This window comes from Saimiri boliviensis, chromosome 18 (assembly GCF_048565385.1).
Source record: "Saimiri boliviensis isolate mSaiBol1 chromosome 18, mSaiBol1.pri, whole genome shotgun sequence".
Classification (NCBI taxonomy): Eukaryota; Metazoa; Chordata; class Mammalia; order Primates; family Cebidae; genus Saimiri; species Saimiri boliviensis.
Window position 1 is genome coordinate 21,443,258 of NC_133466.1, and position 27,265 is coordinate 21,470,522.

The 27,265-nt window shown below is 32.0% G+C and overlaps 1 pseudogene; it reads left to right on the forward strand.

Annotated features, from left to right (window-relative positions):
- The first annotated feature begins 706 nt into the window (after window positions 1-706).
- On the forward strand, window positions 707-26,170 carry LOC101036880 (kelch domain-containing protein 2 pseudogene; annotated as a pseudogene).
- Window positions 26,171-27,265: the final 1,095 nt, after the last annotated feature.

Here is a 27,265-nt window from a genome sequence, read left to right on the forward strand (position 1 = left end):
ATGATGGGTTAATATCTACTCTGTCCTAAAAATGGTCAATCCAGTAGGATGTGTAAATAATGTCCTAATCCCATTATTGTGAATCTCAAACAAGATTAATATTTTGGATTTTTAGAAAATTGCTTTTGGCAGTGAATGTCATATATATAAAATGTGTGTTAAAAGAGAAAGAATATGAACACAATTTTAACAAACAATCCTTATATATCTATGTTAATTATGCAAAGCTCAATCTTGCTTTCAATGAATATTTAGATGACTTAAGGGTGTCATTATAAGATAAATTGCTTTTAAGAAGGTATTTCACTGTCTTATGGGCTGAAAAATTTTGGCTTAATATCTATGTAAAATGAAAGGGAAAGAATCACTGCTAGTGAGAGATACAGTTCCTATCAAAATATTCAGAGCAGTAGAAGAAGCTGTACACATAGTAATACAATCCCCTTTTAAAAGATGTTCCCATTCTAATCACCAGATCTTGATATTAATATATCACCCTATAGAGAATAAAAGATTTTGTTAAAATACAAGCAAAGTCCCTTGAGATGCGGAAATTATCTCAATTCTAATCACACACACACACACACACACACACACACACACACACTTTAAAAGTAGGAATCCTTCCCCATTTGTAATCATAGGAAGGGTCAACAAATGCAAAGGCTTTTGAAGATGATGGTTTTGAAGTTGATTAAAGGTGACCATGAGCCAAGGAATGCGCAGGTTTCTAGAAACCAGAAAAAGCAAGAAAACAGATTGTCCCTCGGAGTCTCCAGAATATAATGCAGTTGGTACTGACACGTTAATTGTAGCCCAGTGAGGCCCATGTCAGACTTCTAACTCCTGAAATGTAAGATAACACATTTGTATTGTTTTCTGCCAATGAGTCTGTGGTAATTTATAACAGCAGCATTAGAAAACTGATACAGATGGGGCCGGGCGCGGTGGCTCACGCCTGTAATCCCAGCACTTTGGGAGGCTGAGGCAGGTGGATCACGAGGTCAAGAAATCGAGACCATCCTGGTCAACGTGGTGAAACCCCGTCTCTACTAAAAATACAAAAAATTAGCTGGGCATGGTGGTGCGTGCCTGTAATCCCAGCTACTCAGGAGGCTGAGGCAGGAGAATTGCCTGAACCCAGGAGGCGGAGGTTGCGGTGAGCCGAGATCGTGCCATTGCACTCCAGCCTGGGTAACAAGAGTGAAACTCCCTCTCAAAAAAAAAAAAGAAAGAAAGAAAGAAAGAAAGAAAGAAAGAAAGAAAGAAAGAAACTGATACAGAGGTTTTCAAAGTAATTATGCTATAGAGACACATCTATGAGATTAAAAATGTACTGTTCAAATAAGGTCATCTAGCACATAAAAATATTTACACATACTACTGATAGCTTACCACCAGCAGGCAATTGTGAGCACAGCTCAGTTGGTTCAGTGGTGACCTTAGTACACAGCTAAAACTTCTAGGTTGTTTCAATGAAGACCTCAGTGCAAAGTCATAACCAAGATTTATGAAGATGTGGGGCATTATTTAAGAAAGTTAGACATTTTGGACTTCATAATACCATCTTTTTTCCCCAAAGTACCTTAGGGTGCATTCTTGTCTTCAGTGCTTCTAAGGAGGATGTTTTCAATGGCATTATCTCTAATAGGCACAGATGTACTACCCAAAGTTAAGTGATTGCATTGCCTGACACAGTGAATTCCGGTAGATGAATAAGTAGCCTGTTGGGCTCTAAAAGAACGATATTGAGGACAGCCAATCTTTCGAAATTATGTCAATTATGCAAAAATAAGACAGAGATCTCTTGACTGATTATTGAATGAATGACTACATTATAAGCTATTCAAGGAAGAAATGTTGCTCTAACATGCTCGGCTCCCTACATACAGGCTTATTAGTAAAGGAAAGGTAAAGATAAAGTGAAGATAATTTATTTCCCATCACACAGAGTTATTCTGTGGATGAAATGGGATAAAGAAAAAGCTGTTAGAAATTATATACAGATGGAGAGGCAAGACTTTCTTAAAAATCACAAAAGTTACTGAAAAGAAACAGAGATGAAAGAAAAATATAATGTACCTTTTGTATTGGTAATTTATCATTTTTAAGGATTCTATAGCAGCAATACCTTTAAAATATTTCCTTCTCTAAATACACTTTTAATTCCGCCTTAAAATATCTATATTAAGAGTTTGAAAACAGCTAATTGTGACCATACTCCATAAGCTAAATTAAGTTCCAACTTAATATTCATTGATGTTCCCTAATGCCCAAATGCTTGGTGATTAGCACTGTCTAATAAAGACAAAATGTGAGTTGCATATTTAATTTTAAATTTCTGGCAGCTGCATTTAAAAGGGTAGAAAAGGCAGAGATAAACTTAATTTTAACAATATATTTCATTTAATCTAATAGATTCAAAATAGTATTATTTCAATATATGATCAATAATATAAATATTATTAATGTATCCTTCTTTTGCTTTATTTATTAAATCAAGTGTGCATATTAGATTTTGGACTATATAATGCAAAGGCCTAATAACTACCTATAGTTAGTAGCTACCATATTAAAAATAATAGCTGTAACTTTAATGCTTGTTCTGCATTTTGTTAAAAAAGAGAGTTTTCATTGAATTCCAAGTTTTACCCATTTGATTTCTCAGAAAATAAGTTAATATACTCTCTATCAGTGACCATCAATCTATAGTGGAGACATGGGCATATAGGAACAATGACTTCCTTTCACAGCTTGGGCTACAACCATTCTAGTTGATTCTTATTTGTCATTTTATGTTTCTATGTAATTCTTTTTGGACAAACTTTTCTTGATTAAAAAAAAATAGGCTTGAAAACAGTGCTTTCGGGCAATGGTTACAAAATATAACCCATAAGCAGAAAGAAACCCATGGTTTTAATATGCTTAGGGCTTGTATATTTTATTGGGATTTTCTTTTTTACATAAACTGCTATGCTTGTACCTTCTTTCAAAAAATGAAATATCTGTTTATGCATTCCTTGCATGCCCAGTCTTCAGTCACTGACATATGTCACAGAGTATCCTAAACTGATTTCTAATACATACTTTTATCACCTATTAAGTTTACAGGACAAATACAAATCTGAGGTCGTGCTCTAGCATCACAGGTGGGTTTCAGGACTAGACACCAAAGATATGAGGATAAAGTTTCCTATTAGTTTTTTCCAGGTACTTGAGAATTACCTACTTTCCTTTGATCTCAGAAACCAAAGCATAACTTCTCAAATTTAAAGTGTAATATTTCAACCTGTGTCCTTCATTCTCTATTCTTGTATTGTCTCCCGGCCATTTATTTTTTAGTTATCTCATTTCTTTTCCTGTGTCTTCCAATTATTCCTCTCTCTGTATTCTTTTTTAAAAGTCTGCTCCATATTAAAGATCTGTTCTCTATTTATTAAATAGCACCATTATTTGGTATACTTGTGATTATTCAACTGGGCTGCAAAATTGAATCAGCTGGGAATTATAAATGATCCCAAAGATTTTGAATAGATCGAAAGTGGTCTGGCCTGTATGTTAGTGTACTTATAAGTTCCCATATCATTCTGATATGCTGAAGTTGGAGAATCACTGGACTAACAATTTTAAGCTAGAACCTGATTCATTTTTCATTTAGTACCTATCAACACCAGCAAGAGACACTTTTAAAAATCCTTTCAATCTCACATCTTAATCAGCTGTCAAATTCAATTCCTGTTTATATATAATTATCACTTCCTTGTGTGAGAACTCATCTTTCCTTAGGACTAATTCGTTAGTAAAATTAATCAAACTGATCTTGATCTGCCTCTTGGTCAGCAAACGCTTCAAACTTGTCAGACCATGCTATATAAGCTACATAATGGAAAATATTTTACACTCATCAAAAAACATTTCAAGATGCACTATTGTGTGCAGCAGGAAGTTCAAATGCTTTAGTTAAATATATAATTAAGCTAATGTGGTAACTTCACGTTCTTGACTATTACAGCATTCTCCCTCCGTCCCACACTTTACTATCCTTAGCCCTTGCTCTGTGTGATTAATTGGTGATTAGTGCAAATCTTCCTAGTTTTCAGCATTTAGCTAAGACAGCAAATTCTCCATCTAACTTTTCTATAATACCTCCCACTACATACTCCAATTCAAGTAGAATATTTATACTATGTTTATACGCCATAAATACATTTTGCCTTTTGCAAAACATGTATAAGCTTTGGTGCCTTATTTGCTTATAGATTTGCTTTCATTTTCCAGATTTTAAAGTTCTTAAAAATAAGCACCATATATTTCATCTTTATATTACGTTTGTGTCCACTGAAGTAATCACAACTGTATGAATAGATATGATCCTTTTCATAATATTAATTCCATTTTAACAAGGAGAAAATACAGTAGTACAAACAAATAATTTTCTAATGTTTACATTTCAGACATGAGGAAATCTCTTTTGAATGGGAACCTAAAATTAGATGATCGCATGCCCTTATCCAAGTATAAATAGCGGCTACACTTCCTTCAATAAGACCACTTTTTTAACCTTCGTGGGTTTCGTTCACATATCTAAACATAGAACATTGGCTCTCAAAGTGTGAGCCTTGGACCGGCAACAGCAGCATCACCTGGGAACTTGTTAGAAATGTCCATTTTGGAGTCTTATTTCAGTCTTAATCAGAAACCCAGGGGAAAATGCCCAGTAAACCATATTTCAAGAAGTTCTTCAGATATTGGTGACCGGCCAAAGTTTGAAAGCCCCTGTAACAGTCGGGGAAAGAGCTAACATTTGCTGCCTGCCTAATTTTTCTCTTTTGTATCATGCTGTCTACTAGGGGTACTGGGAGAGCAAGCTCTCAGTGGGAATTATAGCTTACACTTATCATCTGCATAACGTGAGGAAGTGGCTTAATTTTTTTGAACTTAAGTTTTCTTGTTTATGTAATAGGCTAAAATCTCACCTATCTCAGGAGTTTCTGAGAATATTAAATGAGTTACTCTACAGAAAATGCTTAGCACAATCGATAGGGAAAGTGCTTCGCCCAATGCCTGTTCAAAATTTTTAGGTATTCTTCTGCCACCCGCTACTGTTTCTACAATTGCTATTACCGCTATTATCTACTATAACTATTATTGCCATTACTAGATAATACAATAAGTATTATGACTAACATAATCTACCCTGCAAAAGAAGGAAAAATAAGAAATGCTTAGTAAATGAATAAAAAGGAAATTGGGTCATTTGGTTAAAAACTATGGACTCCGTAAAGTAATGCCAGGTTAGTGCCTTTTTAAAAAGTGGTAACTCAACATTTCAGAGTCAAAACCTTGTTAAAATATGGCAATAAGGTATACAATCTTTATAAGGCTATTTTTTCTTTTGAAATTTGATATGCATTTCGACCTGAATTTCTGAACTCCCGAACTCACTCAAACTGGGTGTTTACTTAGTACTGAGATGTTGTTGGAATCAACTAGCCCTGAAGTAATGTGTCCATATGAGTATCTTCTGAGATTTTCTTTATCACATTTCGTCTTCAGTCACTGATTCTTTCAGGTTTTCATTAAAGCATTCTCCTTTTCTGACTGCTGACTTCATTCAGATTCTACTGCTCTTGCTGCTACTTTCATGTCAATTGAAAGGCCAAGGGCATCATCCCTGGCTTCTTTCTTACCCTGGGACTTGAAAATCCCTGCAAGGTTATCTGTGACTCTTTTCTGCTTAATGCTAAATATATCCCTGCCTACATATGGAGGATAAAAAATAGCCTAAAATGCTTTGGCATGGCAGGAAGTGAACTAGTGAGAACATAAAAATGACATTAGTATTTATATAAAAATCATTCAGTCTTCTAAACATGGCATACTTACTGTAAAATTTCAAGGTTTAAATCATGTCCTTAAATTCACCTTCTGTTGGACATCAGCTAACCCACTTAGCTTTCTTTCACACAACAAATTAAGTAACCATTCTTCTGATAAGCTAATTCAATTCACCTGATCATGAAATATACACAATTCTAATATCTATTGTGTGCTTGGCAAAACATAAATAGTTTGTATGAACTGACAAAAACCTTCAATTTTTTTCTCTGGAGAACGATGAGGAGAAACATACAGTATTCACAATGCTGGTGATTAAATCTTAAAAAAAAAAAAAAAAAAAAAAAACACAAAAAGCAAAACATTAAGATCCTGCAAAGTGGTTACTTATTACTTATGGGTTAAGTAATAATTTTATATTTTGAGCAATAACTAGAATATTAAATTCCTTTTTTATGGATAGTATGTATTGAGTACAGATCACATAGTGCTACCTGTAAATAACCTGTAAATTATAAAGCAGCACAAACTGTAAATTATTACTATATCATATTAAAGGAAATTAAATAAGCATTTTCTTGGGCACTTTAACCATTCCCTGAGATATTATAAATAAACAAGGAGCAACTATTACTAAATATACAAATGTAGGTTCACATTTTTAGTTTTAATAATTTATAGCCATCCTTGTTTATTAAGAGTGCTTATCCTTAAGTAAATGAACACACTTATATTTCAAAATGTTTATGGTATTGGTCACTTGACTTCCTAGAAATATGTAGATTGTTTACTGTGTATACATAATGATAATTTACATTAAAATCTAATGGCCTGTCTTTAGCTCATGCAGAAGATCACACCTCAGCTAAAATCAAAACATGACCTGAATAAATAAGAGTACTATGACCTTGCTCATGAACATAAATTCCAGTTTTCTTTGGTACATTAGTAAAAAGCAGTTAGGTTTAGGATTATATTATAGATATAACCATGATTTATCTTCTCTTCACAGTATTATATTTTCCTTCCCTTTATGTCTTTATTTGTAAAAATCAAAAACCCATAAGAAAGATAAAAGAATATACAATGAATATATGTATGTCCTTCACCTAATATTAATAATCACATTTTTACTTTTTACCACATTTGGTGAATCTCCTTCCACCTAATCATAGATACAATAACACATACACACACACATACATTGTAATATTTAAAAGTAATTTGCACACTTTGCTCCAAGAATACTTATTTTTATCTAGTATAAAATACACCTCATAATTTATTTTGTTTTTAAAATTTGGATTTGTTTGAAAAGTCTAGGTAGGCCAGATGTATTATGTGCAGAAATAAATAAAAAAGACAAAAATGAGAACAAGTGAAGTCTATTCATTCAGAGTTGGATGCACAAGGGAGCCCCCATTACTTGTATTTTGTTATAGAGTCAAAGATAGACAGGGAAGTGGTAAACTGTTACATTGGGAAAGCTGTAGATGGGGTACATATGTCATCATTATTGTTGTTTTTGATATTTTTTAAAATCTAAGATAGACACAATTCTTTGCACTTGTGTGTGTGTTTTCATTTTGAGACACCATCTTCAGCTGATATTAAACTGATCATATTTTTTAAAAATTCATGTAATATTATAAGAATTGCACATTTTCAGAAAAAAATACCATCAAAGTAGCACCAAATAATGTAATTTGGGGGCACATTAAGGAAATCTCATACAAGGGTTCTCAGTGGTAGTTTTTCTTTCCATTCTTAATATTACCTCATGCTATAGGGACTTAGTGGACAGAAACGAGTGTCACCTTTAAGAGAACTAACAAGAAAGCTTATTTACCTACTATTTTTGGGTTCAAAGAGAAATTTTATTACTTCAAAAATTTTTAAATGTACATTAATTTATGTTTACATAAAACTATACATCAAACTGCAAACTTTGGAAAACACAAATTCACCATAAAGTCACTTCCTTGACTGATGTTTGAGTTACTTGCATTTGAAGAGGTTTAAATGAAAAAAGTATCTTTGAAAAAAAAATGAAACTTTAAAATAAATTAGAAATGAAAATGTGCTAACTGAATAATGATTTTACTTTCTCCAAAATACAAATTATTGAGAGTGACTTTTTTTCTTTTCTTTTTTTTTTTTTTTTTATTATATTTTGAGTTCTGGGATACATGTGCAGATCGTGCAGAATTGTTACATAAGCATACGTATGCCATGGTGGTTTGCTGCATCCATCCCCCCATCATCTACATTAGGTATTTCTCCTTATATTATCCCTCCCCAACCCCCCCACCCCCAGCTAACCCTCCCCTAGACCCCCCACTCCAGAACAGGCCCTGGTGTGTATTGTCCCCTCCCCATGTCCATGTGTTCTCATTGTTCAACTCCCACTTATGAACGAGAACATGCGGTGTTTGGTTTTCTGTTCTTGTGTCAGTTTGCTGAGAATGATGGTTTCCAGCTTCATCCATGTCCCTGCAAAGGACATGAACTCATCCTTTTTTATGGCTGCGTAGTATTCCATGGCGTATATGTGCCACATTTTCTTTATCCAGTCTATTACTGATAGACATTTGCATTGGTTCCAAGTCTTTGCTATTTTAAACAGTGCCACAATGAACATACATACACATGCGTCTTTATATTAGATTTCTTTTATATTCCAAACCATAATTTTATTTTTGTGTTATTAAAGAATAATTTATTTTCTGAAGAGTAAGACTTTCCATCATAAAGTCATATCTGATTCAATATTGCAAAGACATTCTTCATAATTTTCTGCTAAAACAGGGAGAAAAACTTTTAATTATCAAATTATTATTGGAAACCTTGGGTTTAATAATATTATAAACTACAGCCAGAGTGTTTAACTACAACTATTTTAAAAATGTAAGTTCCCCTACAATATAACAATCTAGTTGAATTCTTAATTATTTAGCAATATTGGATAATTATACTGTTTCTGCTTTAAGTATTAAGCTTTTCTTGACCTGTTTCCCTTATCTATAATTAAAAAGAAAATTGACTTCAATATGGCATAAAGAACTTAGACAATAAGTTATTTTTCTGTTCAAAGTACATATAAGTACTTTATAAAGGAACAAATTTTAATTCATTATGAGATTTTCAATACATGGCAGTAAAATATTTATAATTTTCTCCAGGAGTAATACAACACGCGATTTAGTCTTTGTAATAGTATTAGTTATTGTATCAACTTTTTTTATTTAAAAATATTTGCATGTGTTCAGTAAATGAGTAGTAGACATTCAAAGATTAAAACAAAATTAAAAATAATTTTCTTAAATATAGATTGCATAATTATACTTAAAAAGATACTTCAAAATCTGAAAATACTCCTTTAACTGAAGGAATTACATGGAGACTTCAGTTTATCACAAATTTATCAGAGACATATAAAGCGTGAAATGTTATTTTTATAGCCCAATAAAAAAGCTTAGTGAAAAATAATTTTAAATAACATGCTATGCTACACTTATGAACAAAGTAAGACCATCTCAATTTCATATTAGCTATGTAACCCATGCAAATTAAGGACCATTTTGCAAATGTCACTTTCAATGTGAAAACCTTTGTATTTAAAACCAAGACAAATTGTTACTCAGAAACGAATCATATTTTAACAAATTCCATTTGAAATGGACATCTGATAGAATCCCTGCAGCTGAATTTTACTAAAGATTTTTGCATTCTTACATTATTTGAGCCTCTGAATCTTAACAAGCTTTTACAGACACATTTTTGCTGTTTGAGTAGTACTCTCCATCAATGTTAATGTATATTTTTACAACATAACTTGTAAAGAACTGTTCCAACCATTAAATTAGATGGGACTTTTAGCATCATCTTGAAAAAAAAAAAAAACAGATGCATCAGCTGTTTTCAAGCACTTTTAAATATGTGATACATAACTTCTAGACTACAAAATGAAGTTGGCAGTTCTTATATAAAAATGCTCTTGATATTCTCCTACAAACTTTTCAAAGACCAATGTCAATAGAAAAGGCAAAAGGTTAGATTGAAAAGGAAGAAACTTGAAAAATCTGACAAAAAATAAGAAGTGATAGTTGGTAAACATGTTTAAAGCCAAGACATGTTTAAAGATATTAGGCATAACTCCAACATCTGTTTGAGGACTGAATAAATACTTTTCCAAAATTTTTTAAAGTGTCAGTGTTTTTAATTGATGCATAACTGTACATATTTATGCTCTATTGTGACATTTTACATATACGTATATATAGTATAATGATCAAATCAAGGTAATTAGCATATCTATCTCCTCCTGTTTCTATTTGGTGAGGACATTCAGAATCCTCTCTTTTAGCTCTTTTGAAATGTACAACATATGAGTGTTAACTATAGTCACCCTATTGCACAATAGAACACTAGAACTATCCCTCCTATCCAAAGGTACCTTTTTTCCAATGGACTAACATCTCCCCTTAGTCTCTCCAGTCTCTGATAGCCACTATTCTACTCCTTACTTCTACAGGATCAATTCTTTTTAAAAAATCTACATATGAAGGAGATCATGCAGCATTTGTCCTTTTGTGCCTGGCTTATTCCACTTAATGTTCCCTAAGTTCATTCGTGTTTTTGCCATTTTGTATATATACATCACATTTCTAAATCTAATCATCTATTGATGGACTCTTGGGTTGATTTCATGTTTTGCCATTGTGAGTAGTGCTGCAATAAATATGAGAGTGTCTTAAGCATGTTATAACATAAATGCAATTACCTTGAGAGAAATGCAGGCAAAGATAGATTTAAAACATGTGCTGATACTTATCTTTGATAATGTTTTTTCTTTTCTTCCCAAGGACTTAAGGAATATTAGGAAATATTAGGGAAGATTTTAACCATTTCTAAATTTGAGACTGTTTTCTTGCTGAAAAGGATGTGCTTTGAAAAATACCTTAAATTTATGAAGCAGAAAGAAAAAAAATTCATAATAGTTCCAGTAGTATAAGAATGTCACCTTTTTCTGTATTTCGTATATGAATATTTAAAGAAAAAGAAATTCCAGTTGAATGTTTTTACCGCTTACAATATTAATAAAAATGCTCTATTTGAAAAGTAAAAATAATTGGAATAACTCAATATTTACCAAAATAAACTGGTAGAAAGTGTTCATAGAATAAATATTTTATCATACCCATATTTTATGAATCTACCTTCCAAATATTTAAATTTAATAGCAGTGTATCCAAGAAAATAAATTATTAAACATGTATAATATCTTTTTTCTTCAATAAATCTAATGTCAAGTAAGTTATATTTTTGTGGAAGCAATTGAAGTTTCTCTGTTTCAGTGGCTTTAGAATAATATATTTTAAAAATTAGAGAAAGCAAGTATCCTCCAGTATTATAAAATTATGGCAACACAAAGTACATTGTGAATCATCCTCTGGACATCATTTAAAAAAATACTAAAATGTCTGTGTGTTTTATGTTTCTTATTCTGCCAGAAACATCCTATTACAAATTACCACATTTTGAAGACATTTCAGTTGAGCACATCCTATGTATTTTGTGTATATTTCATTATTCAACTGGTGATCAGATGCAAATTAAGTATAGTCAATATCTTTTTATCAACTCAGCCAATATTCAAACATAGGTCAGATAAAAATCAAATAGCTTAAGCTTTTGTATACAGTTTAGTGTCATTATACACTCGACAAACTAAATCTAAGTCTTCTCAAAGTATTTCTATTCAAAGAAGTATTAATTCACTTTCTAATTCTTTAGGCAGCCTGCATTCACCAGATGTCAAGACAGTACATAAAACTGAGCATGACCTTAAGGCTTAACCCTACAATGTACATTTGTACTCTTTAGTTAATCTGGTGCTAGGTTAAAGTGACTATGCATTTGCAGTAACTGCGATAAAATATATGATTAAATACAGACACGTAATCACTTATCTGGGATTACAAATTCCAAAATCCTGTAAAAAATTGAACGTTTTTATTACTTGATGGGCAGTAAAATTGGACCTGCTCTGTATTCACTTAGTGGATAAATAGATTTGAGATTATTTATAGTTTTTCTTTCCCACTTAGTGTGAATATTCATATGATTTGCTATGAACATAAAGCTGTGCTTGATTGCAGACTTCACTAGAATTATTATGTAATACACAGTAGATATGCATATTGCTCCTGAAAGTATTCTCAAATTTTTAAATTCTAAAATACATTCTGGTTTCATGGATTTCAGAAAGACATATATATAAGAATTTAGGGACAATATTCTTAAGTAAATAAAAGGAGTCTGGAGTTTTTCACATAGCTCCCCTTTCTGAGCAATTTGTAGCAAGACCAGAGCTGTGAAGAACCACTCTCATTGCAGAACTGTATCTAGTACTGTCTCCCCTGACAGTTACATATATAGTATAGTTTATACTATCTATATACAGTATATACTATCTACATGTAGTATATACAGAGAGTATATACTATGAGTATAGAGTATTGTATATACTATGAGTATATAGTATATACTATACTGTACATATATACTACTTTATATAGAGTATAATATATAGTATATAGTACACTATAATGTATAGTATATATATGATGCTCTATTAGGATATTCAAAACTATGTAGATACTCATAGTATTTGCAGAATAATCTGATACATGCCTTAAATTCTATACAGTTTTACACTGTTGATGGGAGTGTAAATTCGTTCAACCATTGTGGAAGACAGTGTGGCCATTCCTCAAGGATCTAGAAATAGAAATTCCATTTGACCCAGCAATCCCATTACTGGGTATATACCTAAAGGATTATAAATAGTTGTATTGCAAAGACACATGCACACGTATGTTCACTGAGGCACTGTTTACAATAGCAAAGACCTGGAACCAACCCAAATGCCCATCAATGATAGACTGGACAAGGAAAATGTGGCATATACACCATGGAATACTATGCAGCCATAAAAAATGATGAGTTAGTGTCCTTTGTAAGGACATGAATGAATCTAGAAACCACCATTCTCAGCAAACTAACACAAGAACAGAAAATCAAACATGCCATGTTCTCACTCATTGGTGGGTGTTGAACAATGAGAACACATGGACACAGGGAGGGGGGCATTGCACACTGGGGTGTGTTTGGCAGTGCTAAGAGAGGGATACTGGGGTATGGGGAGGTTGGAGAGAGCTAACATGGGGAGAAATGTCAGATATAGGTGATGGGTGGGATATAGGCAGCAAACCACCTTGCCATGTATGTACCTATGCAACAATCCTACATGATCTGCATGTGTACCCCAGAACCTAACGTACAATTTAAAAAATGTTTTTTCTCAATTTCTCAAAAGTCTCAATTTTCTAGTCATTTATTTTATTTTTATTCTGTTGATTGATTTTCTCAAGATCCTGTGCCTATATTCACACATAACTACAAAAATATACAATAGAAAATGTATGGTTCACACAAATAATTATCTAAATTTACTAATGATAATGCAAGTATAGAATTAAATGTTATTAATTTTTTATTCATTACATGTTAATGATTTATATGTGCAGTACCTTAGAGATACAGTGATACAAAAAAAAACCCAAATATTTTAGAATGATTATATATCACCACCGCTTCTTGAATATATGTAATAATGAGCCAAACGTAAGCATATTCTGTCAACAGGGGTCTCATAAACCTTCTTATGCTTCTAACATCATTCAACAAAGAGCCTAATTTATTGAGAATTCTGAATCCTAATCAGGATTCTAAATTCTTGCTTTTTCTGATATTTCTGAATAGCCAGCCAACAGAGCTTGTTTTTGTTTTTTTCTCTCTTATTTACTAAATTTTATAAAAAGAACTTATAATCACAGTCTATTTCAGAGCACATAATGTACCAAATTTTATTTTTGATTTCTACTTCCACCTGCTAGAATTGCAGTGAAGCATTAAATCAGAGTTGATTGAGGTCTGAACAATTCAATATGCCTCAGTTCTTTAATTACACAAGAAAAAGATAATTCAATACACTTTTGAGGTTTTTACCCATTATAAACGTAATTATAGAATTTTTAAAGGCTCATGAATTTGTTCCTGTAGCTAAATTTTAAACAATTCATGAAAAAATGATCAGGTTATTGATGCATTTTTAATTTTTAATTTCTAATTAAAGCCTTCAGACACTTGATTTTCTCTTTTATTGTCCTTCACTTGGCCAAATACTTTTGTTAAATAGTGACAATTTTACATTTTAAGGAGATGAAATTTTATTACTATTTATTAACTTGACTATGTTGATTCCACTGACCAATATGTTTTCATGAATGACATGTATACATTTTTTAATTCACCCAGTATATTGCTGGTGCAAGCTTAACCTAAACTGTGATTCAGAGTTCTCTAATGCGCTCGTGGGGATGACCCAAAAGAATTCTATTAAGAAACTGAGGACATTCCTGGGAGAGAAATCATCTTAAAGGATAAGGAAACCAGACACAATGAACCTGACCTAGCTGAGCCCTTTACATTGGAAGAAAAGGTCATCAATTCTGCCTGCCGATTCTTCTCCAGGCCGTGGGGCAAATTTAACTAAATTCAGAAAGTACTATCTTTCTATAAACCATTGTAAGATATTGAATCAGACACAGCAACACTTCAGTGTATTTTAAGCCACGATAAATGGTCTATTTTGTCAAATGTAGCTTGAGATTTCTAATATGATAAACACCAAAGAAACTAGTTTCGTTTCTTTTTTTTTTTTTTTTTTTTTTTTTTTTTTTTGATCCTGGAACAAGCTCCTTTAGAATATATGGAGAAAGTCAATGGTGACAACTTTCAAAAATTTTTACAGTAAAATCCAGGAAACAAGTAAGATTATGTCCTCATGGATACTGAGTGGGTACATTGACAAGCAAGAAGCTTCTGCTTTATTTTGTTGAATGTCTGCCTGCTTGTTTTAATGATGGGAGAAAATTGAGCCATGTTTTGTAAACATAGAATTAAATAGTAAAAATTTGGAAGTCAAGGATCTTGGAGAGAAGCAGTTAAGCAACAGGACAAGGTGCCGGAAAGGAATATAGGGATGAAATTTATGGAAGATATGGAGAGTTGAGTCTTTGTTAGAAGCATGTATCCTCCATTGATGATGGGAGAGAAAAAGAAAGAGGTGAGTGCCGATGCCGAAACGCTTACAAAGTTGTCAGTGACAATCTGAGTTGGCATCCACCTTATGACTTCAGTGTTCACTGTAAAGTAAGAAGTGACAGCATTTAGAAGGCTAATGGTGTACTGATGAGGAATAAAGTAGGGACGACATTGAGAAATTTGAAATAATTGTGAATGGATAGCAGGTGTGTTTTTCAAAGAGGTACAAAACAGTATTTCCCATCTCACATGCTCTTCAGGTCTGTGACTTTACCACTTTCCAATTAAGAATTGAAGCCTATTTTTCAACCTTGCTGAATCTCACTAGTTACAGTGACTGCTTTCACCAGTAAAACACAGCCAAAATGACTCTGCCAATCCCACATATAGCCTGTAATGGGAAACTCAGCTTTGATTCTCCTTTTTGGAAGACAGAACCATATCAGAAGTGTGGTTGTCCTGAGTCTATCATGCTACAAGAAGCCAAAGCCATGAGGAGGGATACTAGAGATCAGATGCCATACAAAGAGAGCTAAAGCAGAGCAACAGAATACCAAACATGTAAGAAAACACATGGAAGCCAACTCATGTGGCTGCAATTAAGCAATTCAATTAAGAATTCAGATGACTCTATCCCAAGACAATATCAGTATGCAAGGAAAAGAGATAATTACCAAGCTGAACAAAGGAAATCCATAGAACTACGAGGCAAATATATTATAAATTATTAATCTAAACCACTAAGTTTTGAGGGTGGTTGGCTATGCAGCTATAAATAATTAGATTAATATTGAATGTGTTATTGTGCAGGGTGCTAGAGTGGTTAACAAGAGGAATATAGTAAGATAAATAAAGCACTGTTGAATGTCTACAAAGGTGTTCATTTGGTAAACTCTCCATATACAAAGCCGTCTAGCTGTAGTCATTAGCCAGATATGAAGACTGAGCATGAAGAAAATTAGTTGGGTTTAATCTAACATTAAAGTTTGCCAAGGCAGGTACAATAAAATGAAAATAAGTTCAGAGAAATTATAATAAATAATTATTTCAGTTATTATTTCAAACTAATTTGAGTATCTCATTGGCTTTCATAGTTTTTTTTATCATCTTTACTCAAATTGTTTTTTTCAGTGTTCTGAGTCCCCATCCTCGTCATCCTCATTATCCCCAAACCTGCTCTTGAATTGAATCTAATTACAGTGTATCTCCATCAAAATGGTGGGTGGAAATCACCACACTATTCCTTTGGGCTGCTGTTTGCCATTTCTAATCTTTCTCAAATGATTGGCATTAATTATAGATCATCATTCTTGAGAGGATATGTGGTTTTCAATGGGCAGATTTGGCACTGAATTTTCTCTTTGTTTCTCCTCAAGTTGATGCTTATAAAATCTAGGAAATTGTATCGGATCTCGAAATAGCAGGCAGGCTCTACTTTACAACAGTTTCACTCTAAATAAAGTCATTTTTGTAATGTTCTTTCTTTCCCCTTTTCTTTTTTTAAATAAGAAACAAGTCCTATGTTGTGTTTTTTAGGATTACACCTGAAGGTTTCATCAGAGATTAGAAAGTTGTTTAGAATAGAAAATGAACTTTCTCTGTATTTATTTTTTGGAGCCAGCTCAAAATCATGAAATTGTTAGTCTTAAGCAAGCAACTTTATGATTTTAAGCCACACTTACATTTTTACCACTCTCCTGAACTGTGAGTCACAGTTACAATTGCCAAGAAAAAAAAAGAGTGCTTTAAATTTTAATAACTGACTTGCTGTGTTTTCTGTTTTGCTAGCTGCCAGGAAAGAACTGCTAGTCCTTTTCCATGCCAATGAAAACTGAAATAGAATAAGATGCATTTACACTGATGGTGCCAAAGGGGAAGGATGTGAGAAGCTGATATAAATGAAGTTGAAATGTTCTTTCTAGTTTTATTTCTTCTTAGGAAAGAGATTTTCCTAAGAAAATGCAAGAATCTCGGAACAGTAATTTATTTAGAATTCCTTTGTAAATGAATTAAAAATTGAATTGGCCTCAAATACATTCCTTGTGTTCTTCAGCAATGCATACAAGTAAATACTTGCTGGAAAATTTTTAACACAGCCATGCAAAGAAGTATGTAGAACAACAGGCTACTCCTTGAACAATGAAAATGCAACCCCACTTTTTCTATTTGGTCATGCAGCCTAGACATAATTATCTAGTTCCTTCATTCTATGTAGTAGTGCAGTAATGGCAGCCAAGCAAGAAAGAAATAGAAGGAACATAATTGGTTTTCTGAGGGAGCTTAGCCGGTAGAATTTATTCCTTTCTGTTTTATAACACAGACCCTATAGATATTCAAGTTTACTTTTATTTATGTGAGATTTAGGTAAGTTCACATTTATATTCCTTTTTCTTTTACCAAGCCAGTTGTCTGGAATGGTGTGATTTTCTTTTTTAATAAGCCAAGAACCCTATTCATCGTTACAATGTAATTTTAATATTACTTTTGATTCTCTAACCTGTGAAGACTTACATCCAAAGATGGAAAACAAGAGGTCCATACTGTGTTGCGGTAAACCCAGAGACACCTGACATTGCATTCCCTTCTGTGTTAGTAAAGCAGATGTGAAAATTCGTAGACAAGCAGATGGGCATATATGCTGATAGTGATGATTTTCATTTTCAGAGCGAACACCACACTGGGCAGTGTTAATTGGTTAAGACTTCGGATCGTTGTCTGCTATGTATACCTGAGCTTTCACTTGAATAGTAAACTCTATCGCATAGGTTTGGGGAGTTGCTCAAGTAGAAAATTTCAGCCTTTGGCGGTTGAATACCAGTCTCACCTGACACTTGCAATTACATCCCATTCCATAATCCAGACGCAGAGCAGGGCTGACTGAGGCTGTCACCGTGAATCCCCAAAGAACTTTCCTTTTGCTGCTTAAAATAACTTCACCCTCACCTGCGTCAAAACAGCTGCTTGAGGATTCTGCTTGCTCCCTTCCATTCTTCAGACAAGATTCTCTATCTGCACATTGTTCTGTGAGCGCAGTTCACGCACTGGCAGAATTGCTACATGCCAAGACTTTTTATCAGTAACCTTTGCCTCTTGATGAAGTGTCAGATGCAGAAGTAAAGTTTCTGACATTTTGAAAAAAGGTCAAGGTCTTAAAGTCTAAACGTTGGTTACACAGTAGCATTGTCTTAAAGACGTCAGTTTTGTATGGATTTCGATGTCACATTTGACAAAACATTCTGTCTCTTATAGTCACATATTTCTAAAAAATCACAGTAGGTAATATTATCCTAGTGCTTTGCGACTAGTCAGAACTTGGGTCCAGAGGGTCAGGGAACTTACATAGAGCATATAAATAGAGCTCGGATTCAGATGCAGTTAAGAGCACATTCACTGTGACCTCTATGCACAGATAAGTAGAGAGGGAGAAAGAGAGCAAGAGAAAATAGAATTAATTGTATACTTTTTGAGAGAAATGAGTTATAATTATTTTTTAAATGTTGGTACATACATGCAATCATACATGATTACATATAAGGTGTAAGTTTTCGTCAATTCAGGAAAGTTGCTTTAGTAAATTAATTATCTATAAAGATGGCTTCTAAATGTTCCTTTCTTTGAATAGTAAAATTAATAAGAGCAAGGCATTGTTTCTATTTAAACCTATAAGTGTTGTTTTCTTTTCCAAATTAGCATTTAAACTTTTATGAGAATAAAATTTACTGATAAACAAACCCCCCAAACTCCATCTTAAATGATGCAGCGCTACAGTCCTATGACGTTTATAAGAAAATATCAAACACACAGTCTATTATTTTTTGAATTATTCAATACCAAATATTTAAACATCTAAACCATTTAGATGTTATAATTCTATATAATTTTCTAAAACATAAAACTTTATTAAAATTCTGAATATGCATTACTATTAATCATTCCATAGATCATGTATAACAAAATATTTTTATCATTCTATACTTAATTAAATGGCAATCTTTAAGTAATTAGCTATCACGATAATTATTCTAGTTTGGACTTTTGAATTTATTCATTTTTTTTCATTTCTATATTTTTTAATCCTGCTATCTGAATATGTTATTCAGTCTTGTCATTCTTGATGACTAAAATGTCCTAAGCACTTATAATCACTTCAACAGGTCTCTAATATTAAAGTATCTTTTAGCTTGCATTTTTATATTACCTAGAACAGCATTGCCCTCTAGAAATATAATATAAATTAATTAAAAACTGATTTTTAATTTTCTAGTCTAATTTAATTTTTAATTTTCTTTCATACTAAGAAAGTAAGAAGAGTGGGAAATTTACATTATAAGCTACGTTACATAAACTGATATATTCAAAATCTTAGATCTAATATCAATATAAAATTATAAAAGAGACATTTTACATATGAAATTTATTGTGTATATTTCAAAGTAACTAAGAGACCAAATTTCAAATTTCTCACCGTAAAAAATGATGAGTGAGATGATATATATTAACTTTATAGAGTTATTCCACATTGTATTCATACATCAAAATAACATGTAATTATAATTTATCAATAATATAATATTTACAAAAAATTCATTGTGTGTTTATAACACATTATATTTTAATTTGAATTAGACACTTTTCACTTGAAGTGAAATGTGGGTAGTGGATACATGTTGGTAGTGGATACCTTTTTATACAATGTAGTTCTTAGAAAGCTGTCTTTGTGGCTTTAAATTGTTCTTCTCAAACTAGTGCATTAAATCTTTCTTAACAATAAAATAAGTATCCAATATTATCACTTTTTGTAAATGTCAACACTGTTTTTAACTTTTATAATGAAAAATTTCTAAAAAAAGTCAAAAGGTAAGCCTTTGTGAAAGCATGCTAACAGTCATTAGTGTACCGAAAATATCTGCAAATACTTTAATACTCAATGTCAATGTTCACATTTCCAATCATTTCAAAATTGTCACAAATTTTTAACCACACTTAGAAAGATGTGTAAGTAAATTATATTTGTAAAGATTTTTTTTAATTTACTCCAGAGATTCCTTCTCTTTTTGTTCTTTCTCTCTCTCTTCCTTCCTGTCCCCTGTCCCTTTCTCTCCTTTCCACTTATTTGTTGAATAAATTGCTTTTGTTTCCATTTTCTCATTTTAAAAAATTTGTTTCTATAGCATTTCTTACATTCTAGATTGTGTTGATTGTATTGATGTAGAATAATGAAACTGTGTTCTCTGTTCACTGTATTCCTTATGCACTGAAAGATAAATCTAGATGCAAGTTTTATATATTTTGACACAATTATTATATAGCACATCTGTGTACTGTTGTGATTTTTTTTTAATCAGAAGATGTGTTTTATATTAAGCAAAACATATTAGCTGATTGTCATGTTTTTACGGTGCTAGCAGCTACTGGTGATTATTGCATAGATTTATTATTTTATTGAAAATTGTCAAAACAATATTCTAATCCAAATATTTACATCCATATCATCTGCAAAATCCTTATAAAAAGAAATTACCATCAATTTCTGCTTGATTACCAAGTGGTATAATTCCTAAGGAAAAATACAGAATAAATCCTTCTTTCTTTGAATTAAATGGGTTTAAAATTTTTTTTTCTCATGCTTCAAAAAATAAATTATTTTTAAGAAATATAGTCAAATTATGGATATAATTACATTTGATAGTTGACATTTTTGTGAGACTAAGCATGTGTCATCCTTTGTCAGTGGAAACTTCTATTAGATTCCTGTGTCTTTGAAAGCTTCCTTTTTATGTAATATATCAGATACTGCAAACTCATCTTTTTTATTATCTCATCCCTAGTTAAATAAGTCATTTATGCTCAATATCTTGACACTTGGTAAAAGTATTATTAATATGATATAGACCATATTTTCTAGGTGTTTTTAGATTAAAAAAATAGAAATTTTTATTGTTATTTTTTTCTTTGCTTATTTCCAAATAAGGTACAAAATGAGATTATGATAATAATGCTTCCCATTTAAAATGCAGGTTATAGAATTTATACTCAATCCATTTTACCTTACATATTTGTATCTCCTTTACGCTGAGAAGCTCATTTTTCTAGGACATTGGGAGCAAAAGATTAACAAGATTACACAGTTATTTAATTTTTATGCCTTAGAAAACCTACAATCATCTCAAAATAAAAATACTAACACTAACAAAAGTAATATGATTAGTTTAAAAATTTATACCTATATTTGTTCCATTACAAATTTATAGTCAAGTTACTGTGTTTTAAATCCATTTGGCATAATTTTTGCCTCTATGTATATGATCAACTGGGTGCATATTTATATGTTTATTACACTTTAGTTTCGATTGTGTTGAGATTTTTATTTTAATATTGTGTAATAACTATATGCAATATTAGCATGACTTCAAATAAAACAAATAAAATTTACAAAGAAGTAATATTTTAAAAAGCATACTTTCTTTGTTTTATTCAAAGCCCCTCTATTTTATTTCTACCATTACAGATAGGCTTCTCTTTTGATTGTTTATTCCTTCACGTTTTGTTCATTGTAAGTAAGTATTTTTATATTCTCTTTCTGAGAGTAATTATACCATACCATAGATGACATTATAATACTCTATAGACGTAAAATGTTAACATTTTGAAAAATAAATCAACTTTTTTAAAAGTTTAACTTTTTAAATAGAAGAAAGGAGCAAAAGATTGACATTTTACTTTGCTATTATAATCTTTCTGAGATAGGAACTTCCCAGATACCCAAAAAAGATTAAGATAGTTTATGGTCTCCATATGAAAGGAAGTCTTTTATTAAGATATATATTTGAACCCAGAATACTCTTTCAGTTTACTCCTGCAAGGGAAGAAGGAATAGATCTGTTTGACTCTTTGTCAAATTCTGTTTGAAAGATTTGATTGTTACTTAGAGTTGGAAAACAAAATAGCCATTGGACCTGCTTCATCTTGGAAACTGGAGCATGCTTCTAGAAATATCTTCTAGATACATTTTCTCTGAATGTGGGTATATATTCTGCAAAGTAGGCTGTAAAAATTACCCTCAGCTAGATGCACTTATCTTCTATAACTCTAATTTTCAATTACACTTTGTATATTAAATAGCGTTTATTAATATCTCTGATTTATTGGATGATAGATTCATGTGAGAAGATGTTGCTTTAAGTAATGTAAACCGACTCAGAATTATCCTAAAGTGGTGATTTTGAATTGCTCCAGTCATTGCTAATTACCAAAGACCTAGTTTTAAGTCCTTCCCATTCGTCTTCTCTCCTAAATTTAGCAAAGAGAAAAGATGTTGATGGCGGAGTTACTGTGTGATTTTCTCCAATCAGAGAGTTTTTGTCCGGTGTTTATGCTTGCCCTCTCCAGTGAAAGTTTACGTGCCTAAAATGTTTAGAAACAAACTTAGTAGGAATCATAATTGTCACATGCTTTGAATACACATCTGGGAATTTTTAGTGTGTTTCCTTTAACCAAAATTATATTTAAAATAAAATTATATATATATATATATATATATATATATATATATATATATATAGACAATTTCTTTAACAACTTGTTATGAGAAGGTCAGAAGTAGATTGATCTACATGCAACATACAGAGCTAACAGATCAAATACCCTGCCAGCTAGACTACACTTCTTTTTTAATGTAGACATGTAGGAAATCAATTCTCTCTCAACTTTATATTCCTCTTTTTAATATTTTGGTACTCACAGAAATGAAAAAGAACTTAGTTATAAGTGAAAGAAAACTTTCACCAACTACCTGGTGTGGTGCATGCATTCGTTATAGCAAAGAGCACTCATGATAAAAGACACTAAAATATGAGTAACTAACGTGTTCTGAAATAAAGATAGAAATTGTAAGAGAATGCGACTCTCCTTTAAGTATAGATAATATCAAACTCAAGAGAGTAATAAGCCATCTAATTGCAGAGATACATATTTCATTTAATAAGCTATCTTAACATAACCTTGGCCTGTTTAGACAGGGGTCAAAGGATAGCACTGATGACGATAATGATAATAAATTATGCTTTGGAAAATAGTCCATCAGCTTATGTTGCTTTTGAGGTGTGCCCCTCCATGGGTAATATAAATTATAAACTGGTTTCAGTATGTGATTTTTGGGCATTCGAACAAAGGAATGAGATTTAAGTCAGTTAGATGCAAGTATAAAAGAATAGCAATGCAGCTGAATATGTGTGCATAGGGTAGGCAATTGAGTGTTGAAAAGAATCTTGGTATCCAGTCTTACTGCAAAAAGTACCTATTCTGCCATATTATAACATTCAAATTATATATAATTTATATATATCAAACTGGACATAATCAAATTATACATAATTTTATATATAATCATAATTAATTATATTATGTATGTTTATTATATAATTATAATTTGAAAATAATGTATATTATATAATATATAATTATAATATATAAATAATTTTCATATATAATTTAAATATTATGGCAGAATTGGTAAATAGCTCTTGAACATTACCCTCAATAATTCAGAGTTGCATTTAAATTTATTTCATTTCACAGACCCCAGATAATGATTAAAATTTTATAATTGAGAAGAAAAACAGTACCGTGCAGAGACCTAAAGATAATCATTACAAAAGAGAGTCATTGAAAGTGGGGAAAAATAAATGAGCCAAGTATTCTATTCCTTTCCATTGCCATCTTCACATTGCCCTTCTGACAATTAAGCTCCTTTTAATTTGGCTTTTGCAGATATTGAATTCTAAATATTGAAGAAACCACATTTCATTGAAAATTGCAACACTTTCATTTTGGAATAAAAGATTTAGTTCATAAGAGATGAGATTCTAATCTGAATTTCCCATTTAATAGTATTACGTATCATTATGTGGCAGCTCTCCATATAAGTGAGAATGATAGATTATATCTTTCCAAACTCAGGATATTTAGAGATCACTTCAAAAAGTTTCATGTACTCTTTAAATATGGAGAGCTGGTGTCTGAATCAATGGACTGCTATTTTAAGACTGAAAATAATATGTTATTCTATTTAAAGTTCCATACCACATCTTCAAATGGGTCATCCACTATTTTCATAGCCATGGTTTCCATAACTGTGTTAGATGGCCAGATTTCTAAACTTAAAACTTTACTAGGACTCATTCATGAGAAGAATTGACAATTGTCTTTACTACTTCAGCACCTGGAAATTTTTGACATAAATAATTTAGATATGCATGGGGGTCATTAGGATCCAACCCACATCATCTATTTTGTCTTTAAAAGTTCTAAGATCAGAGGAAATGTGATTTCTAGTCAGAGCGTTCCATAATGCCTATATTTGTGAGCTCCTAATTAAGTGCTTACATAAAATGTAACCTTAACATTTAAATTACTATTAGTATAGGAAGGGAAGATATTATTTTTACTTTACATAAGGAAACTCCAGTCTGAGAAGTGTCTCTAAGTCATGCTCAGGAAGAAGCAATAGATAAGACAAAAAAAAAGAAAAAAGAAAAACCAAACAGGATTTTAACCTGTAACTATTTGGCTTCAAATACAAGTTTCTCACCAGAGGTTCCTTGTATAATACTTGAGAAATAGGCTTAAAAAAAAAAAAAAAAAAAAAAAACCTGCATGCCTTGTAAGATATATGGACATAATTCCACATTCTCTCTTTACCTCCTAGTGGTACACATCTTGGTATTAATTTAGGTCATTTTTGTCATGCTTATTTATATTAATTCCCTCAGGCACTTTTCCAGTGATAGTGTTAAAGAAAAATGTATTCTGACACTTGTTACAGATGGTAATGAAGACTTTATACAAGGGACTACTGCAATAGGGTTTTGCAGCAGGGGAGGAAAATTGAGCTTATCTCCTAACACAGCATGAACAAGCGGGATTTATAGCCAAGGAACAGAGAAAGGATCAGTAGATGAAAAATTACTAAGAGGAAACATCAGGAGTAAGGGAAGCTTCTGGCTAAATGAACAAGATTCCTGCTGAGAACAGGACAGGGTGATCACATACCCCTTGGGGGTGGTGGAGGATGAGGAATTTGATTAGATATTGAGAGTGAGCAGACATCCAGGGTGAGGCTTCTTGCCAAACTTACTTGACAAGATTTTTGCTCCACCTCGGCTCTTGATATCCAAGGATGAGGACTAGACAAACAAAAAACTCACAGGAACCTGTCTGGTTAAAGAAAGAGTGTTTCTCAATATTAGCACTGACCTTTAAGCTAATAATAATAAAAAATGCACCTCAGTCATATTTAGCTTCTGTATTTTTTAAATCTCAGGTCCATATCATGTACATATTTTAGATACTGAAACTTTTACCTGGAGCCAGCCTATAACTACTGGTAAAGCACCTTCACCTCGTGCTGCCCATGCTTGTGCAACTGTCGGAAACAAAGGCTTTGTGTTTGGAGGCAGATACTGAGATGCTAGAATGAATGACCTTCACTATCTTAATCGGGATACATGGGAGTGGAATGAATTAATTCCACAAGGCATATGCCCAGTTGGCCAATCTTGGCACTCACTAACACCAGTTTCTTCAGATCATCTTTTTCTCTTTGGAGGATTTACCACTGATAAACAGCCACTAAGTGATGCCTGGACTTACTGCATCAGCAAAAATGAATGTATACAGTTTAATCATCCATATGCTGAAAAACCAAGGTTATGACACACAGCTTGTGCCAGTGATGAAGGAGAAGTAATTGTTTTTGGTGGATGTGCCAACAACCTGCTTGTCCATCACAGAGCTGCACACAGTAATGAAATACTAATATTTTCAGTTCAACCCAAATCTCTTGTACGGCTAAGTTTAGAAGCAGTCATTTGTTTTAAAGAAATGTTAGCCAACTCATGGAACTGCCTTCCAAAACACTTACTTCACAGTGTTAATCAGAGGTTTGGTAGTAACAACACTTCTGGATCTTAAGGCTTCATAAATAATGCCTCCGATCACCTTGCATGGACAGCAATCCTGTAAACATCACAGAGTTGTCATCATTTGTATAATTACATGCATTGCTGTAGTTTGCAACTTTTGGTTTTAACGTGCATGTGAATGGCCTAGAGAACCTATTTTTGTGTCTAAAGTTTACAATAAATATATTTAACACCAAAAAAAATAATAATAATAATATTAGCTTATTTGACGTAAGCTAATATTATTTTCTCAATTTGCTTTCAAGTTTGCTTTTTTGTTTCACCAGTATTTACTTTCTTAACTATTTCCAAAGTTCATAATTCCATATTAATCTAATGTTAATCAACGTCTTAAAATCTAATGCATTTAACATACAATGTATTAAATACTATTTTTTTCTTCTACAGGTTTTATAATTTTAAAAACATTCTGGTATTCTTTTTTCATAGATTGACATGGTTTAGTGTATCAAATGTTTGAGAAATGTCAGGTAAGCCGCATTTTTAGTTTCCACAGAAATCTACCTGTAATACTTTGCTTCAGGTTTTGGTAACAAATATGATTATAATGACAAATAAGAGCTATTCTGTGTCCTAAAATAATTTATAGTCAAATAGAATTCCAGAGATATAAACAGGAAATTATAATACAGTTTAACTGTGACAACAATTAAAGTGGATATAAAAAGTAAGAAGAGGAACACATATTCCAGGCTTGGAGACAGAGAGCAGCATCTTACTTAAAAATGTCTAGAAAAACAGATTATGGTATGAATACATTATATCAGGTGGGAGTTTTTTATAGTTGATGACATTAATGTTTTCCGCCTGTCCAGTAATGAGGGATAACCACCCATCCATAATCAACAAAACACTATGATATCTGAAGCTAAGCTATTAAAATACATCTTTTACAATTTTTCTTTCTTTCGTGTTATATTCCTTTTTCTTCTTTGTAATTAGTGTGATTCACTTCCTTTTCAAATACATGTTTGAATTTCAGATATAAGGCTTTACCTTATTTACTGAGCTTCTCCTTTTTAAATGAATATTTAAATTTTTTTAGATGTAGATTTATATTGTTGACTTCCTTTTCTTCTTCCAAAATGCAAAGTTGAATGACTTTCCAAGTGTCTATCATTAGGCATGTGAATTTCCTTTAGTTTGGAATGAAAGGGCTTTTTCTCCTCCTTCCAATCTCAGAATAATAACTGGAAATGTGGAACAATTTGGAAATATTTATATGAATTTTGTGTTATAGTTGGTGAGATAATATCCTGTTTCTCACTGCTGGC